This window comes from Lonchura striata, chromosome 7 (assembly GCF_046129695.1).
Source record: "Lonchura striata isolate bLonStr1 chromosome 7, bLonStr1.mat, whole genome shotgun sequence".
Lineage (NCBI taxonomy): Eukaryota > Metazoa > Chordata > Aves > Passeriformes > Estrildidae > Lonchura > Lonchura striata.
The window spans coordinates 12,869,333-12,887,827 of record NC_134609.1 but is presented as its reverse complement, the minus strand read 5'-3'; the positions used below and the strand labels follow the sequence as shown (position 1 = coordinate 12,887,827).

Below are 18,495 nucleotides of genomic sequence, written 5' to 3'. Positions count from 1 at the left end.
CATAAACTGAAGGTCAAAAATAACCAAGTGGAAAGTGTTACAAAGCCACCTAAAACACAGCCCTTGGCAGGGCCTGTTCCCTATACCTGACCCCCCTCCCAGGACCCAGCACATCTCTCTCCTCATGGTGTCCTGGTGCAGCACCATCATAAACATTCATCAAAGCATGTTAAAGTCCATGACACATGTGTGGGGGTGGATTTGGTGTGGAACCCCACCTCCCCATTTCACCTGTGAATTCATGAAGGCATAAAGTGGTGGGCAGACATCAACAGGAGCCCGGGGTTGGCAAGGGATGGCAGGCAGCACAGGCAAGCTGGGGAGAATCTACTCAATAACCTGAATCTCAGATGCACCAGAATAATTGCTAAAAGAATGAAAAGCCTGACTGAAAAAAAATCAGAACAATAGAGACAAAAGAGAAAAATAAGCAGATGGCTGCATGTTAAACTAGAATAGGAGAGTGTTTAGGAAAAACGGAATGCCCACATTTAGCCAGGACCATGGGAAAACCAGCAAGAAAGAGTTGCTAAGTATTACTTCAGATAAAATTTCAGAATAGCAGCACTGCCACCAAAGAATTACAGAAGCAGGGAATTTTGACTCTAAGCCCATGGATGAGGAAATACAACTGTAATAGTTTAAAGGAGAAATTTCACACAGAACATTTGGATATAGAAATTGCAATCACAGGTCCTAACCAGCCTGGGTCTGACACATATTTTTATCATTATCATAGGATAACTTCAATGGATGATTTTTGTGCCTCATAACAGCATCACAGAGAATTACTTGCTTTTAGGACTTGCACATTAGAGATACAAGAACGGCAACGAGTGTTGAATTAAGATTTTTGTGGCACAAGTCATTATGGACTTAAATTTGCAGAATTTGGCTATCTTAGAATCTTTATGCAATTTATCTTTATGGAATAAAAGCTAAATTTACATGACTACTTTGAAACTAGGGATATGGCTAAACAATCACAAATCAGGGTAGCTGTCTTTCTCAACTCAAGAATTTTGTTTTAATCAATGTTTTGCTTTGTTTTTCAGATAACCACATATATTAGACATTTTGAAACTTTATTATATTTCATTTTTTCCTGTTTGGTTGAGAACTTTTAGAAACCCCATTTTAATGCTTCCCTCTGAAAATTCCTCCTTCTGTTGTTTTCCAGAGAAACAATAATTCTGCAATAGGACACCTCTGTATTGTAATGAAATAATTCTTCATTTTTCCTTTTCCAAACATGTCACGAAGGAGGTTGGAATGGAGGGAAGAGTTCATACTTAATCATCTGAAGTACTTCATAAATAATTTTAAGTTCCTGAAAGGTATAAATAACTAATTAATTTAAATCTGAGCCTAAGCCACCCAATTTTTATCTCAATTTTAAAATACCAGATATATATAATCTTAAAGGTTGCTCAGATTCTGGGTTCAAACCTTACTCACAAAAGAATAGGAAAACAAAAAAAGAATTCTGAGAGCACTCACATTACTCAGATACTATTTTGGAGGAGGGGGAATCAGCTGTAGAGATATCCACACATGAAAGTCACAGAATTTTTGTAGATGCTTTTGTCTATCATTAAACAATCTCGTATTGTCACTGATCTCTTTACTGGTTGCCATCATGCTGCTCGGGAGAGGAAATCAAAATACCAGTGTCTAATGTTCCAGACAGAAACCATGACAATATATTAAAAAATGCTGAATTTAAATTCTAGTACAGACTGATTAGATTGAAAGACAAGTTAGAGTGAAATGGTGTCAGGTTCAGTGAACCAAATGTAAAGGCCTTTATGACTACATTGGCATTTCTGCCTCAGTTGCAGGCATCAGTGACTATATTAGATTAGGTCACCTGAGAATTTAAATAGAATCACACATTTCTAATTAAAAAAAGGGTCCATGTGAGTAATACACTTCCATATCACCTTAATTACATATTGCAATTTCAATTATAGCAGCAGTGCTACTGGGATGTAATTACTGCAACTGAACTTCTCCATGCTCCATGCAGGCATTTTCACAAGAGCATCACCTGCACTTGCATTAGGAAATCAGCAAAAAGGATCAGAACATGAACTGTCCAGGCATAAGGATGGAAATTTTGCTGTTCTGAGTTGGCTCAGAAATAGAGAGAACAAAATTTAATTTCTATATAGAAAGTCAGGTTCCTTGAAGCAGGAGCTAAAAGTAAGCAAAGGCATTTTCCCCTCAAAGAAAATGGACAGCCACTCTACTCTTTGGAAAATACACTTCAGTGATCATTCCAAATTCATGATGATGATGGCCCTTAAGGCCAAAAACGACCAACTGAATTAAACTCACCCAACTCTTCTTCCTGTGCTTCTTAAAAAGAGGGATCTGGCACTCTGGGCTATCTTGAAGTACCTAGAAATACAGCTTTCTAATCAGTTACTAGTGTTAACAACACCCAAAATATGGTATATCCACCATAGGCTTTCCTTCGTAGCGTGCTGGCTTGATGAATTTCACACAGAGAAGGCATTACAGTACTTCACATTAACTTTGCAAGTTTGCTTTCCCCAATTTAGTGTCAGTGTTCACCAGAACCACAGATCTGAAAGGTTGCACTGGAGTAATCAAACACAGCTCTAGTGACAGCAATTCACTGAAATCCAGGTCAAACTTCTACTTCTAATCTTGCCTGAACTTAGGTCTGAATAGTGTAAACCAGTACAAGAAAAAAGTGTCACCCCCTCATCCACTTACAAAAGACAGAAGCAACAACATAAGCAAGAGCTGAGGCAGTAAAGATTCACATTTCTCCTCTTGTATTCTTGCATTCTCAATGTCTTCTCATGGTTGTTCTCTCCCTCATAAAGCAGCACTTGAGAGGCATGTTCCCCATGGTATTTATGTAGTATTTATAAACCACCAGCTTGTGCAAAGGAGCATCTTACTGCACTAAGACTGTGCAAGGTTCTTAACGATGGAAACAACTTAACGATGGAGCTGCCTGTGGCTTCACCAACGGCACAGTACTCACGTCATTCACAGTTCTTCAGCAAGGACAGCAGACACAGCTCTTGCTCCAAAAGCACAAATCTCTTAACAAGCATATAATGATTTTCAATACTCTCCAATAGCTACTCCAAAGGCAGCAGAGGTCTTAGTATAATTCTCACAGTTTAAACAGTTACCATTTTTCCTACAGAGCATTGAGTACACAGACATAGAAATCAATCAAAGCCCAGCCCATCATAAAGCATTAGTAGAATACTTTATAATCCCCAAAAACATCTAAGAGAAAAAGCTTTCTGTTCTATAAATTAGTTTAAGAAAAAATATCTTATTTTTATACTGCTCTAAGCTTCTCTGGGAATCAATCAATTAAATTGGCTAGTTGTGTTAAGGTAATTGAGAAGCAATTCCCAGAAGACATTACACACTATAAACACAGTATGAACGAAATACATAGAGTCAAGCAAGGCAGCAGCAGGAGTCCACAGTTTGTTTTCTGTCTGGAGCTGAAGGACAGGGTGTGACTTTATGAGTTACCTTATTTCCTAGGAAAGGAGTACAATCCTGGCCTAGCAGCATTCTCAGCCCATCCCTCCATTTCAGCCCTGTGCATCTGCATCACCCCCAGCAATACACTCATATAAACACAGATCCTTTAGGAAATCCAGGTTTTACACAGCAAGGCACAGAGGCTTGACTAGGGCCTGATAAAAACCAAAATTCTCTGGCACAAAGAAATGGAATCATTCCCTAAAGTCAGACTAATTACTCATCATCAATAATAGCAAAAAAAGATGTTTTCCAAATTCCTCTATGTTCTGTGGAACAGAAATTATGAAGATATCTGTACAACTGGTGATGGAAAAAATAAAGTTGCAACTCAGAGATTTTTTTATTTCCAGCAAACAGTGGCTGCCTGGCCAATTCATACAAAAACATGTGTTCAACAAATCAGTCAATATTTACTACTATAAATTCTATCTTGCTTATCAGCCCAATATATATAACACAGACGTCCAAGGTAAAATACATAAAAGAGCACCTTTTCAGTTCTGTGTCCTCTTTTTTTTTTTTTTTTTTCAATCCCTAAAGGCCTGAAAACTTTAAAATGAGACAGAGAGGTGTTCAGAGTTTTTTTTTTTTTTCCCACTTGCTCCTTTCATTTAAAATACCACCTCTCTTATTCTGTAGTTTCCTTAGATGTCTTAGACATAGACTTAAAGCTCCTTCGGCCGTCTATCTGAACAAGCTGTTACATTCTGGCAAACAGCAACTTTTCTCCCAAATATTTATTCAGGTGTTCAAAAGCTTGGAGATTTTATTTGTTTGTTTTAAACTTTTAACAATCAAAATAAAAATATTTCTTCCCTGGACAGTTATTCAGCTTCCATTCTTATAATAACCCTGAGACAATTCTACCAGATCATTAATAATGCATATACTCTGGAAGAATTTTTTTTTTTTTTTTTTTAAAAAAAGGAAAATAAAAGGAAATGAACATGCTTTTCTCTAGAAGAAAACCGGAAGTACAAAACAGAGGGACCCTTTGGGCCTTTTTTATATAAAATGGGAAATAAAACCCCATAATAATAATAAATCACAAGTGAACTTTTTATCTTTCATAGATTACTTAATGATAGCTTGCAGAAGTCCCCAGAAGATCATTAAATATTTCATACATTTAGTACATCCTAAATATCAGGGGGTTATAGAAATTCACAGCCCTCTAGTAGTGGACAAACACCTAGCAGGCAGCCAGCTGCTCTGCAAGCATATAATACGTGTAATTTTTAGAACCAAAATTATATTTTCTTATTAAATATTAAAGTGACAGAAAGAGAAGAAACAAAATTGCTTTGGACTAAAAAAAAAAAAAAATCTAAAAAATCTAAAAAGAATTTTTAAGGTAAAGGCAGAAAAACTGTTGCTCATAAGAGTCCAGCTGAAAGGAGTTTGTGTGCTGAAGCCCTTCTTCCTTTAGCTAACAGTATTTGTTTTCTGTTTCCTTGTGCTCGCTTTTGTGCTTCCAGTTTTCCTAATTTGGACATCCAAAACTTAACCAAGGACTAATCATGTAGATGTTTTCTATAGTAAATGGAGTTGGGCAACAAATGGTTCAGAGTATCTAGAGAAGGCTACAATGAAACAAGAAGAAAGGAGCACAATTGATCATTCTGCTGTTCCTTGTCCACGCCCTCTTATTCTGGCTGGGTCAGCACAGAGCACAAGGGTCTCCTGGTCCACACTGGGGAGCTCAAGGCACCAGAGCCCATCTCCCAGCAGGGAGACTGGCCACATTATTTTTATAGTTGCAGTGAACTTTGTGCACAGTCCTTTCAACATAAGCCCACATCTGTGATATGTGCTAGGCCAGCTGTCACAACAAAAACTAATTCTGCCATATCCACATCACTGATTGATTTGGAGTTGGCCTTTACAAAAAAGAAAAAAAAAAAAAGAGTTAGATGTAAACTGATGGATCCAAATACTCTCTAAGTCGCTGCTTGGTCAACCTTTATAACGCAAACAAAAATGGAGTAAATTTACAAAAGTATTTTAAGAGGGCTTGAACATGTAATTTACACCCAAGGATGTGAATACTGTGGCATACTGAGTCAATTCAGCATCATCCAGTCTGAAATTCAAGTAACAGAGGTTCTTTTATAGAAACTATCAGGGACCTTGGGAAGATCCATGCCACTTGTTAACTTTACCTTCACATATAAAGTGAGTTTCTGAGGTATAGAATGGTTGGCGGAACAAATAGTTATTTTAATGCTGGGGCATACAGTGAATTGAATTGTGTGATTAGTGATTGAATAGCTGCTCCTCTCTTATATGGTCCATTTGGCTCAGTCTCCCTGTGCTATCACTGTCATGTGAGCATAAACAAGTCTTCCACTCTTGATCATACCAGGACGCTTTTTGCATATGTTCTCTGTTGCATACAACTAAAAAAGAAATTTTTCTCACTCGCTCTCAGATCTGGCATCAGGTTAGGCTCCAAATACTTGAGCTATGCTTTGGGTTCAGGTCTTGGCATCAGCACTGTATCCAGCTGGGTTACAATGCAGTTCCTCAAGTCAGTGTGTCTGATAGCACACAGCACACACACAGAATGGCTTAACAGAAACAGAAGACATCAGTGGGAAATTAGGGCTTTTACAGGAACATATGGCCCACAATCACCCAGTGCCTACAAAAGTGTTTATCTCAACATTTCATAGAGAGGACAGCTAAATAGAAAGATAACACACACTGCTTCTGATTTTTATCTTGTCACTAGCAGACTTGCACAAAGCACTGACCAAACAAAACAAAATGTAGACATTTCCAGCATTTAGCGTAAAAGCTTATGGATGATGATTAAATCAACTCCAGCAATGACTTTTTTTTTTCCCACAAAGAAAGCATCTCACAGTTCTATTGTACTTTCCACTCACAGTGACTCAAAAGTCACTCCCATAAACCACACGTGGTGAAAGTTCCTGTACTCACTACAGGGAGCACAGATGCTTCTGGGGTAGATTACAACAGATGCTTGGAACTCTATGGCATATCCAAAATTAGTGGATGTTGCCAGAGTTAATGGCTCTCTACATTTACAAAATGCTAAGTAAAGACAACCAGATCTCTTGCTCACATTATCTCTTATGAGTTCACCAACTACTTGCTGTGGATGGTACCATAGTCAGCATGCACTTAGCAGGGACTGCCGTGCACTGAGCCATCACCATTGCTCCCCACAGAATTCATGTTTTCACATAAATTCACATATTAGATGTGGCTGAACATCCCTCTCCTGTCCCAAAATCATCTTGAACATTAGCACAAATAAACCAAGTTAGCTTGGACAATAGCACAAATAAATCAGGGTTCCTACTGCACAGTAGAAGGCTACCCTGACTGGGCTGGGTCCTTCAGCCACTTCAGAGATGAGAGAGTGGAAGCATAAAAGAACGTTGTGTAATTTACACGTCACCCTGCACTATATCAGTAACAGAGCTGGAAATAGAAACCTCCCCTCTCAGACAAGAGGCGTGACAGGTGCTTCAGAGAGCCTGTTCCAAAGCATGTGTCAACTAGAATGTGGGCATAACATTGCAGAGAGGCAAGCATGGGTGCTGAGACAGGCTGAGTTAAGCTTGCTGTTGAAGACTTTCCCCTACATCTATCCTGTATTCAGTCACCAGCTTGCAGAAGGTGAATTATCACCTGTACCTATGCATGTATGTGATGACAAGAGGAGGTAATATGACTCACTTCTAATAGATCTTTAATGATGAAAAGCAGTGATCCAAATGTTCTTTATTGAAGCAAAATTATCTTCATTTCAGTAGTACTCTTTCCAACTACAAAATTAATTGCGTTCTCTGACTTGGCCTTAGTTTATTAAGCCATCTGAAATAAAATTAATTAATTAAATCTGAAGTAATACAAGGACAGACCATGGCTTGGCAAGATGCCATGTAAAGCAGACTTTTCATAGGAATAAGCTCTGTCTGAGGAGCTAACTGTCAACCAAAGGCTAGTTCAGGATGAAGGAGTTGCCCAAGAGAAGGGGATCTGTGACATCCAGCAGCTCAAGTAACAAGGATTTCTTGTCACTCAATGCTACAAGGCAAACAGAGGCTTTGGGGTGTCCTTGTACTCAAGACTCACAAATTATTTCTGTTGCCAGGTGACTGAATTCTTATCATAGCTGATTTGCCAGAGAAGCAGCATGATATTTTTTTAGATCATGAGTCTATATACAATTATTATGTTTGATTTTTTTTTTTTAATTCAGCAGTAGATTTTAGTTCAATAAGCTTCACCAAATTGACCTAGATGAGTGTATAACCTGGATGGGATCCAATTGCTGAGCACTGAGTTAGTATCCACTAACAGTGATTTTGCTTTAGCTTATGTAGCAGGGAATGTACTAGAGCACATGGGTCTTAAAGCCTGTAATCAGCCTGAAATTCCTACAGACTTCTCCGATCTTCACCAGAAAGGTGGGAGACCTCGTTGTCTTTGTGTTGCTACTGTACTGCAAAATACTAGTAGAGGCATACAACTTATGATAGGCATGAAATCATTTATAATAAAGTTTTAGTTTTCCTGTAAAAGAAATGAAACTATCTATGAAATATCTATCATATATTTTAGCCAAAGGCTTGTAAATGTCCATAACAGAACAAGGAAATATCATGAATTAGTCACAGGATTTCACAGGGCTGAACTACAAGCCTTTATGAACACCAGACTATGTAAATTAGATTATATTGTTTTTAAAAGCAAAAAACAAACAACACAACACAGTACTTCACCTAAAGAGGCAGCAAGACAATGTTTGAGAAAAAGGAGGATGTCATAGCCAATAAACAGAAAATGTACACAGCTCCAGTGACAACAACAAGTAAATTAAAATGTTCAGTTAAACATATTAAGATTGGGGAATTTTCTGTATTGGAAGGGAGAGATGGAGATGCCCACATTGTCTTTTCTTACTGGACTGTGACCTGGTAGTATTTATGGCACTCTCCAGAGCTCCTCTATCAACTCTTGTTGAATCTTGTAGGAATCCATACAAGCCCTAGAGACACAGGGTACACTGAACCACTCATGATTTGACCTTCCCCTTGGGCTGACCTCTGGAAATTGCAAACATCTTCTCTTCACAGCAGGGAATTTCTGCAGTGGTAGATAGAATCACAGGCCAAACAATGTGGTCTTCAAGAGGTGCATTTGTCATCTGCTGTGAAACATGTCAACTGTGGTATGGCAGTAAGGAGCTATACCATCCACTGAGCCTCAAATGTTGCTCAAAAGCAACTACAAAGCCATTGCAGTATTTACACAGTCTCTCTCACTCTCTATTAATTCCAGACCAATGTACTGAAATTTAAAAATCAAAAGGGAGCAATTATTTAACATCCTATCCTGACAACTCAGCCCAAAATCCTTGTGGATGAATCTAGCTGATTGAATGCAATGAGAGATTGTTTCCATCAAGTCCATTAATTTTGGATCAGATATTAAATCCCTCACACTGGTACAGGCTAAACAGCTAACAGTTACAGCTTGATGAAGCATGAGTCACAAAATACCACAGCTCACAGAGTGTCTGAGCTCTAGTGAGCGCAGTATCAGCAGCAGAACATTTGTTCAGATCAACACAATGAGTGCATGCCTAACATGACGGCTTTCACTGGGCACAAATAACGCACATCTGAGTGCGTTCATAGCTTGTTTGTTCTAGTAAAAAACAATGCAAGACAGCAGGAAAGAACAAAAGCAAAGGCTGTGAGATGGCAAAGGGTTGTTGTTGTTGTTCTCTGTTTAACGAGGCCTCACAACATAGCAGGTGATTTTCCAGATGCCATCTCCCAATCTTACAAATGTACACATTTGTAAATTAGGACTCTGTAAAACCCCCTCCCAAAGCTGAAGGAGCTGATGTGAGATGTTGAGGTGCTTCTACTCCTGCCAGCAAACTGATTGCAAAACAAGAGACCTGGATTCTTTTTGATCAAAATTCCACCCAAAGAGAAACAGCCACACAAAATATGTACATTGAGGAAAAATACTTATTGGCAGGAGTGCCATGAGTTAAAGCTAGCTGTGGGGAGAAGGAACACCTCTGCCTCATTCCTTTCCTGCACTGAACAGAGTGATTTTATGTGGAATGTCTGACTGCTAAGTCTATCCCACTTTCCACCCTTCAGAGCTAAGTAACTGTATTCCCTTCTGTCTCTCCATGGCTGCTAACCCAAGGATCTCCACCTAGTTTACTTGCTTGATAAACCCTTTCTCTTGGAGTTCTTACTGTTTGGTTTTAGCACCAATACAGATACTGACTAGTGTTTTTATAAAAGGATCACAACAATCATGTAAAAATACATCACCTCTCTCAGCTAATTAGAAATAAAACATGAATAACATGATTTAAGTCTAATAATCACTCATTCAACACCATAAACACAAAGACTGATGGCCCGTCATTTACCCTATTCATATTTATTTCTTATACAATGGTGTACAGTGACCCAGAAATCATAATAGGAAATGGTGTTCGAGGGTTTTGTTTCCTTTTTTAAAGTATAAAAAATTTTTAAGAAAACAAGCACAGCCTTGTGATTAAAACACAGATATTTTTACAACCATGTTCTAGAGACCATTCAGCAAACTAAAGCAATAAATGATATATATTTTAAGAACACTTTCATTAAAAGCTTACTGTTAATAAGTATACCCAGGCTTGAAGACCTGTTCTGTCATGAGTATGTCATACATCCAGTAAAACATCAATCCCTCTGTGAAGCCATTGTGAAGTTTCTTTTCTTTCCAATACTTTCAGGATAATTTTCTGGATAACATATCTCACAATTGAATAAGCAGTCTATTACTTATGAAAGTCCTCATAAAGGAAATCTCACAAAACTATGTGAACTGCTAGGAAAGGGAGATTAGAATGTCTGTGAGTTTTTTTTTGCTACCTCATACCCGTCTGAGGCAGGAAGGGACTCACTACCAAGTATGCAAACTCCCCAGTAATGCCAGATCACAGACAAAAGCCAAACTACAGAGGAAAGGAAAAGGCGGAGCCCCCCAGACCTCATGTCATTCCTCATGCAAGAGTCCATGTCAACAGCACTATGCCCCATTGCCTTTTCATCCTTCTCCCAGTCCCAGTCTTCCCACTAGCTTAGTCCTAAAGCATTCTGGGTCAATGCTGTCTCTGGTGTATTTGCACAAGCCTATTCTTATGAGGACTTTGGTTGCAGCTGGCGCCAGTGCTCTTTGAATCCAGGCAGTAAAATAGAAAAAAGGTCCAGAACGATCATACATTGTTTGTGTGCACATATGTGCATTGCCATATATGTAATCAAGCACCACTTTGAGGAGAATCGCAACACAATTTGTACAGGTCTTTGAAACATCTAGATGTTAGAATAGCAATATTTTCTTGCCTTTCCCAAGATATTAAATTCAAATCCAAGTGTCTTCAGTGTCCGAGGGAATGTGATTTCCAGGTTTGGAGTCTCTGATTCTATGATTTTTTTGTACACTTGTATAGTTGGCTGTAAAGAGTCAAAACTCACAGATATGCTAAGAGATGGTGTCAAATAATATGGCAAGGTAGGACACAAACCAAGTGTTTCTTCACAACTGTGTGTCTCTCTCAGTCTTATAACAGTACTGTTGCTTGGCACACCCAACCTTCTAGAAAGCAAACTTTTTGCCACACGGATTTGCATTTATTGTACATTCATGTATGATCTTACATGAGGGAAGAACATACCTGCTGGACATATAAGTTCTCAGAAAAGAAACAGTTATTTGGTTACTTACCCATCTAAAAGATTCAGAGAAGTACAATAGAGAAAGAGAGAAGAAACTGAAGCAAAGATAGAGTGAGAAAATGAATACTTACATGACCTTTGCATTTGTCAATCTCTTATAGGAAGTTATATAAATTCTTAACACATATTGTAGTAAGGTTTTCTCTCATATCATAATGTCTTTGAAGAAAAGTATCAATAGATAAGATAAAAAAATAAAAGCATGTAAAATATTTTGTGGGTTGTTCTAATAATTAATCAGCCTAAAAGCTTTCAGTCTAGTACTGACAGCACAAAGAGCCTTTTCAAGACATGGAACAAAACCAAATATCTAGTCACCTATTAAAATGTGTAATAAGAGTACTATTTCTTGCTCTTCCAATGTCATACTGCATCAAGAGAAACTGCGATACCTAATGATTTTTTCTGGAAGCTGTAACTCTGGGGCATATATAGTTTTTAACTGCCCCTCAACATGTTTGTGTATGCAATATATTGTTTTCCGATTTTGCAGACTTGTGCCCAACAGGTTTGTGAGAAAGTATCTTCTTGAAACACATTATATTGGAACAAGGCAGTGAGCAGAAATTCATTGCAATTTTTTTGCAGCAAAAGACATGACTGGTAATTCTAAGTTGATACACTAAATGCCAATGCCATATCTTTCACACTACATGACGGAGGGAATTCCACACAAAGAGCTTCTCTAATGCTTCTGGAGACAGAGATTGTATCCTCATAACTGCATGGAGCACTGAATTAACTTTCTTCCTGGAAGGAACCTCAGGATGAACATTCAGTGACTCTGCTGGCATTGCCAGAGAAAAGCTTAGAAACAGCCAGCACTGTGAGGAGACTCTCCACAGTACAGCCTCTAGTCAAGTATTCTATCCTTGCAGTGCCAATTTCAGCTGGGCAAGATGAGGTGGGAATAATTTGAAAACAGTCTGCAGTCTTACAGTATCTGCTGCAAGGACTCACAGACGTTTTAGGCAGCGTCAGCTCACACTCAGTTCAGACTTTTTGCCAGGAGAAGTATGAAGCCAGCAGTAATGCCCAGGTACCAGGGCATTACCCAGCATCTAGGACCTGTGTCATCCCCCAAGGCACAACAAAGACACCAAGGGGTCACGCTGATCTTCCTGAGGTCTTCTCCCTTGCCAAGCACCGGTTGTCTGCCTCCTATCATGACCACACAAAACTCAATTCAGAGTTAAGCAAAAAACTGCCAACCACACTTTAGTATCTAGCAAGAGTCTGTGGAGCTCAGTGCTGTGTGACTGGCAACTCTCTCAGCACAGCTTATATTTTGTGACTGGGTTGTCCCCAAAACACAGGAATGGCTTTCCACAAGGATTAGAGGTACTTCACATGCAAATAAATTTCAGCCAATTTTTAAGACAAGTAACCATTTATAAAACCAACATTTCATTCCATAAAGTTCTACAAAATTGACCAATAGAAGGAGGTCACAAATACCACTACTGCAAAGACATGTCTTACTTGAACAGTCTTTTCCAGTATTTAAAGAGCTCAGAGCACATCACAACAGAATAGACAAAGTAGGAAACAGACCTAGTTCAGTCTTGTACTCTTTCTTGCTTAACACCAATGACAAAAGGATAAATATCTATAAATTTACCTAGACTGTTTTTGTAATTATATTCTTATCTACCATAAATGCTGTACAAATTTCACATTAATTCATATGAATATTTTTATGATAACACCAGCTAAAACCCCAGATTATGTAAAACAATATTCTGTGCTGATGCAGGGCTCATTGCTTTTTCTTAGCTCTTCTAAACTGTGGTCTTGATCTAAGTGAGGGCTAACACTACCTCACACATAGCTGGGCAAAAGTCTAAATGCACAGTCCCTAAATCTGGCCTTTCTCTCTTAAGGCCTCACACAACTAACTCACCTTGCCTAACTGGGAAAAACCATGCCTGTGATTATAAAAAGGCATTTAACTCCAAGGACCATTAGATTTGGCCTTCCTGGCACCACTGGTATGTCTCTTGTAATGGCGATACTGCAGACACTGGAGAGTGATAGCAAACTCACAAAGCTCATCATAATAATTCATTCAACTACTTCTGACTCTTAAATTATAGGATCAATACAGACAGAAAAAAAGGGAAATACACTCATATTTTGGTATCAGTCTCCTTTTCCAAACAGTCACCTTCATTCTAATTATGTTAATTCTGCTCTAAGAAAAATACAAATTCTTATGTGAATGAGGGTTGGAGTGTTTATTCAAAACCAGAATAGCCTTCTGGTGTTGGGGCAGATTTCATTCATATCATGATTATATGCAAATAATTGATTCTTTGAAAGACCATTATAGCTATAAATCAATTCTGTAGACAAACTACATTTTCCTGCATGCTGCCATTTCCTGTTTCCCCATTTTGATGGAGGTATTGAAAACCCCCAGCTACTACAGCACCAAATACTCTTCTCTTAGCTCTCAGTGTAAGAGGAAATATAATTATTTCAGAAGTTTTTCTAGCAAAGAATAATTTTAGCAACAGTTTGCTTTCTAAGATAAGGTCATTCACTTCAAAGTTTTTATTGTTTATGAAGAGGGAAAACATCAATAAACTGCTTCAAGATTGGCTATGGATATGAAAGATAATGTTTTTAGAAATTGCTTTTTCTCTCCACATCTCATTTCCTTCAACTGGAAAGTGATAGCAGAGTTGCCTGCTATGCTTGCATTTCTAGATAAGAAACAGATTTAGTGCTACATTGTAATTCTGTGGCTGGAGAGACTTCACACAGGATATGGAACCAACTTGGCCAAATATCAATCTGGATCATCTCCTCTTACTCTGAGTAGGTAAGAAACCCAAATACCCAGGCTTACATTGTACACATTAGATAGGTGTCAAGATGTTAAGAAAGTGAGAAAGAATAAAATACCAACTGAAATATGGGTATTCACACACCCAGATTCCAATACAAAGTGTCTGATCTGAGAAGCACATCACAAACCAGTTTTTCTACCTCATTATTCTCAACTAATAGTATTTGTTTTCCTAAACACATTCCAAAGAACATCATCCATGATGCAAGAATCCAAAATGACTTAATCATGCTTCATTATATCTTAGTGAAACTGTGAAAAAGGATATACAGAAGTGCTATTTCTTCCAGTATTTAGATAGTCTTTCTATTTGTGATAGCATGTAGTATCTGTTTTAGCAACCCTAATGCGAGTGAGGCATGACTGTATCTAGTTGGCAGTTATCACAAAGTGTCTGTCCACCACTGCCCAAGCAGTTTGGCATGGATCAATTTTCATGGAAAAAGAATTCAGAAGTGCTGATAAACCCAAGCACGTATGGCATCAGAATGACACCTTCTTTGAAAGACACCTACAGTAGCACAGTTGCCTTTATTGTCATGCTTGGGTAAGCATTCTCTTGGCTGAGTGTGAAGACATGACAGCATCACTTCCCAAACCCTCTCCTATAACTGATCCAAATACTGAGTCCAAAACCTGCTTATATTGCGACAAGCAGAAGGGTCACAATACAGTCTGCAAAGGAGCAGAGGCTGAAATCATACTAAAGCCTAAGGTCAGGTTCATAAAGCCCTATTTAGATATACAGACTAAGTATTAGTCACCCAAGGAAAAGGAAAAAGTGAACGAAAGCATCTGGGTATCCAACATTGTTGAAAACCCAGGCTTTTATGTTCCTACTTCAGAGGTCCTAAGCAGCAAGTAAAAGCCCTAGCATAGTCTTTTACACAATAAGAGTAAAGACTAAAACAACCTACCCATGACTGAGAACTTCAAAGGCCTGAAGTAAAAACAATTTTCAAAGAACACTGAACTTTATCCATGCTGCCAGCGCATTTCCCAATGCTGAATAAATCCAAATCAAATGTCTCACAAAAAAAAAAAAAAAAAAAAAAAAAAAAAAAAAAAGCAAGCTTCTCAGCTGAAAACTTGTCTGTTCTTAAAGGCACAGCAGTTTCCATAATCCTATAGGTAGTCTCTGCTCTAATATAAATTACACTGAGCGATGAAAGTGCTGGCCCTGTCTTAACTTGCAACACAAACAACACACACTGTACAACCTAATTCCTTAATGCTCATTCACATATATAGCACCACAGCAGATAATGGGATTATGGAAGAGATTGAAGACTTCAGGATCAGACCAACAGAACCTCTGTGGCTCACTGCAAAGGACTCAGCAGAGAGAGAAAATATCACAATTGTTCATCCATCTTAGGAGATATGTATTATCATCTTTGCTTAAAGCAAACAGAACCAGCAAGGGCACTGTTTTGGTCTTCCCATCTGCACTGTGCTGTCATAAGACCAGAGGGGTATTTAGCAAAGGCAAGGTACAAAAAACTGAAAAATAACACCAAAGAAACATAGAGGAACAGAGAATGAACCAGTGTAGCTCCCTACTGCTCCCTACCATTGTGACAAAGCATTCTGTAGTAGGTTCATCAATTAATTAGCACATTGTATACAGTAACACATCAGCATGTGTAAATTCTGTGAACATCTGCTGCCATGTCTTAATAGTGACCCAAGTGTGTGCACACATACACTGCACCCACATACACAGTGCATTCTTCAAAATACAACATGTAATTTTCACAAAGGTTTAACATTCCTGTTTTTCCCCCAGATTCAACCTTTGCAAAAGCAGTAAACTTGTAATTCAACATTTGCAGAGTGCTTCAAAGTTTCTCCTTTCCCCCTACTCCAAATATTTTCCCTCCCCTACAAACAGAAAACACAAGAAGAGACCTGTTTATCACATGACCTTCCTTTAGAGGAACCCTTACATTTGTACCCTTTGAATCACTTATGTATCAAAGAAAAAGGAAGCTGCTAATAATACTTACATGGAGCACATAACTCTTACCTTCCTGACTTTTAGATTAGCCTCCTGGGCATGTGAAATTTATTAGGCACCGTTTCTTTCTTCTTCTAAACACTTAGGTGTGAGTCTGTGCGTATGTGTGTTTCTGTGTCTGTTTACAAAATATCTGATGTATTCCAAAAAAAGGCACACGTGCTGTGTTTTAACTCTATAAATATCACTACTTTATAGATCATTATGAATCTATATTGGCTTTGCAGAACAGGATTATCTTTAAAAATAACTATTCCTATTTAAATATAATAAGTATGCCTACTGAAGAAAACGGGAGTGCAAAAGAAAAGGGATTCATTAGAGACATTCGAATGTGACACATACATGCTTCTGTTGTCTACCCATGCAGCAGAACCAATGTGGTCCAGCCTTTAGAAGCCAAGAGACACCAATCGGTCACTAACCTCGTGCAAGGTAAACCATCCCTTGCCTTGTCGGATGGTTTAGAGAGGGAAGCAGCTGTGACAGATGTCTTTTTATGACAAGGTATCAAGACATACAATAGAGATCAATCTTTGAGTGGCATAATCTATACAATTAAATACTAATATACCAAATATTTACCCAAAGCAGCAGCAGCAATAGCAATACCATTCAGAATATAAAAGCAGCAACTACAAGTAAGGAAACACTGATCTTTGGACAGAAGAGTGAAGAAAAGATTCTGCTTAGAACAAATCCCACTATCAGCCATCTGGGTTCCACTCAGGTGCCCTTGATTTGGGGGTTCCTTTATTGAACCCATACATAACAGAACAACAATCACAGCACTGACACGAGCACAGGGCACTTACTGGTTAAAAATCAAACAAGGGTAACAGCAGGAGCCCAGGCAGTTTTGCTGAAATGAGATCTGCACAGCAGGGCAGGCATGGCTTTTCTTCATTACCCTAATAGCCTAATAAATAAATAAGGAATTGTTGTGTCCATGGCAATCATGCTGGTGATTTTTTTCTCCTTCCCTTCCATATCACCTCAGGAGTGAGGCAGCCATATCCCAGCTGCAGAATCTGATCTGTAAATAAAAAACTGAGAGCTAAATGAAGCCCTTTCTATGGTAGAATTTGACTAAAACTACTGCATATTCTCAGACATTTAAACTATCTACCATTCATGAGGCACTGGTGATACCTGAAGCTGTTGCCAATTATTTTTCACTCCTGAATTCCTTATGAACTGCTTGCAAAAGGTATTTACACCTCTGCAGAGAAGCACACAAAATACAAATCTTCAGAAACAATAGAATGAGACCAACCAGTAGCCTCCTTTCCACTCAACTAGACACGGGTTTCATATCCTGCCATTCCCAGCTTCTGTTTTATCTAAACTACAGCAAGTGTTGGCTTCCTAAAGTACAGTATTCTCAGCATGTCGCACACAGGGCAGCATCCATGCGCCGCTGACTTGGTAATTGCATTATCTGCAGCCGCTGATGAATGAACAACCGTAATGCATACATCCTGGCTTTAGCTCTCTCGGGACAAGTAGACACACACTCTCCACACCAGACTCACTCAGTTTGCTGAGTCCGAAGGTGCTATACACCTACACATACAGAAAGTGCCCGTGTGCATTCCCTCTAATTTTAAATGCAATGTTGTAATCTGCTTCCCCTTCCCCCTGACAGAAATACAGCACTTCTATTTACAAGCACGAGAAGCTCATTCCCAAACCTACTTCTCTGCATCTGCAATCTCCTCTACCTGCAAATAATAAGGCTTGAATAAAGGCTCGCAAAAATTGTGGTGTAACACCGACGCCGTCTCTGCATACTAGGAAAAACAGAGAGGCGCTAAATCCTACAGCATAATGGCCCTTTAAAGAACGACTAGTCCTTATGGGTATAAATAATCTCAAGAATAAAATGGAGCCAAGGCGATTTCCACTGCAGACGGAGGGCAATGACCAGCTGCCATAGCTACGAAAGCCCCGGCCGACCCGCAAAGTTACCCGCACAGAGGAGCTTACCTCGGAGCGGCACGGCAGCCTCCGTGCCCGCCCGGACGGGACGCCGCAGCCGCGCCGAGCCGAGCCGAGCCGAGCCGCCCGCGCCGCCGCGGCTCCCCGGCTCCCCGGCAGGCGGCGGCCGCGCCGGGCGCCGCCCCCCGCCCGCCCGGCGGGAGCCACCCGCTCGGCGCCGGCACGGAGCGAGCCCCTGCCGGAGCCGGGAGGAAAGAGGGCCTGCGCTTCCAGCCGGGAAAGCCAGCCCCAGCCGAGCCGGAGGAAGGCGGGAGCAGCGCGGCGGCCGCCGAGCT

At 39.4% G+C, this 18,495-nt stretch overlaps 1 protein-coding gene across 6 annotated transcripts in view; it reads right to left on the bottom strand.

The window, feature by feature from the left end:
• The window catches only part of SORBS1 (sorbin and SH3 domain containing 1), a 208,431-nt gene that overhangs the window by 141,521 nt on the left and 48,415 nt on the right, over positions 1-18,495 (bottom strand). For 4 of the 6 annotated variants that reach the window (XM_021548396.3, XM_031505236.2, XM_021548444.3 and 1 more), the window contains exon 1: positions 18,209-18,299. The exons of the other annotated variants lie outside the window; for them this stretch is intronic. The gene's annotated coding sequence lies outside the window, so the exon portion shown is untranslated. Of the gene's footprint in view, positions 1-18,208; positions 18,300-18,495 lie in introns of those variants that run through there. 6 annotated transcript variants of the gene reach the window in all.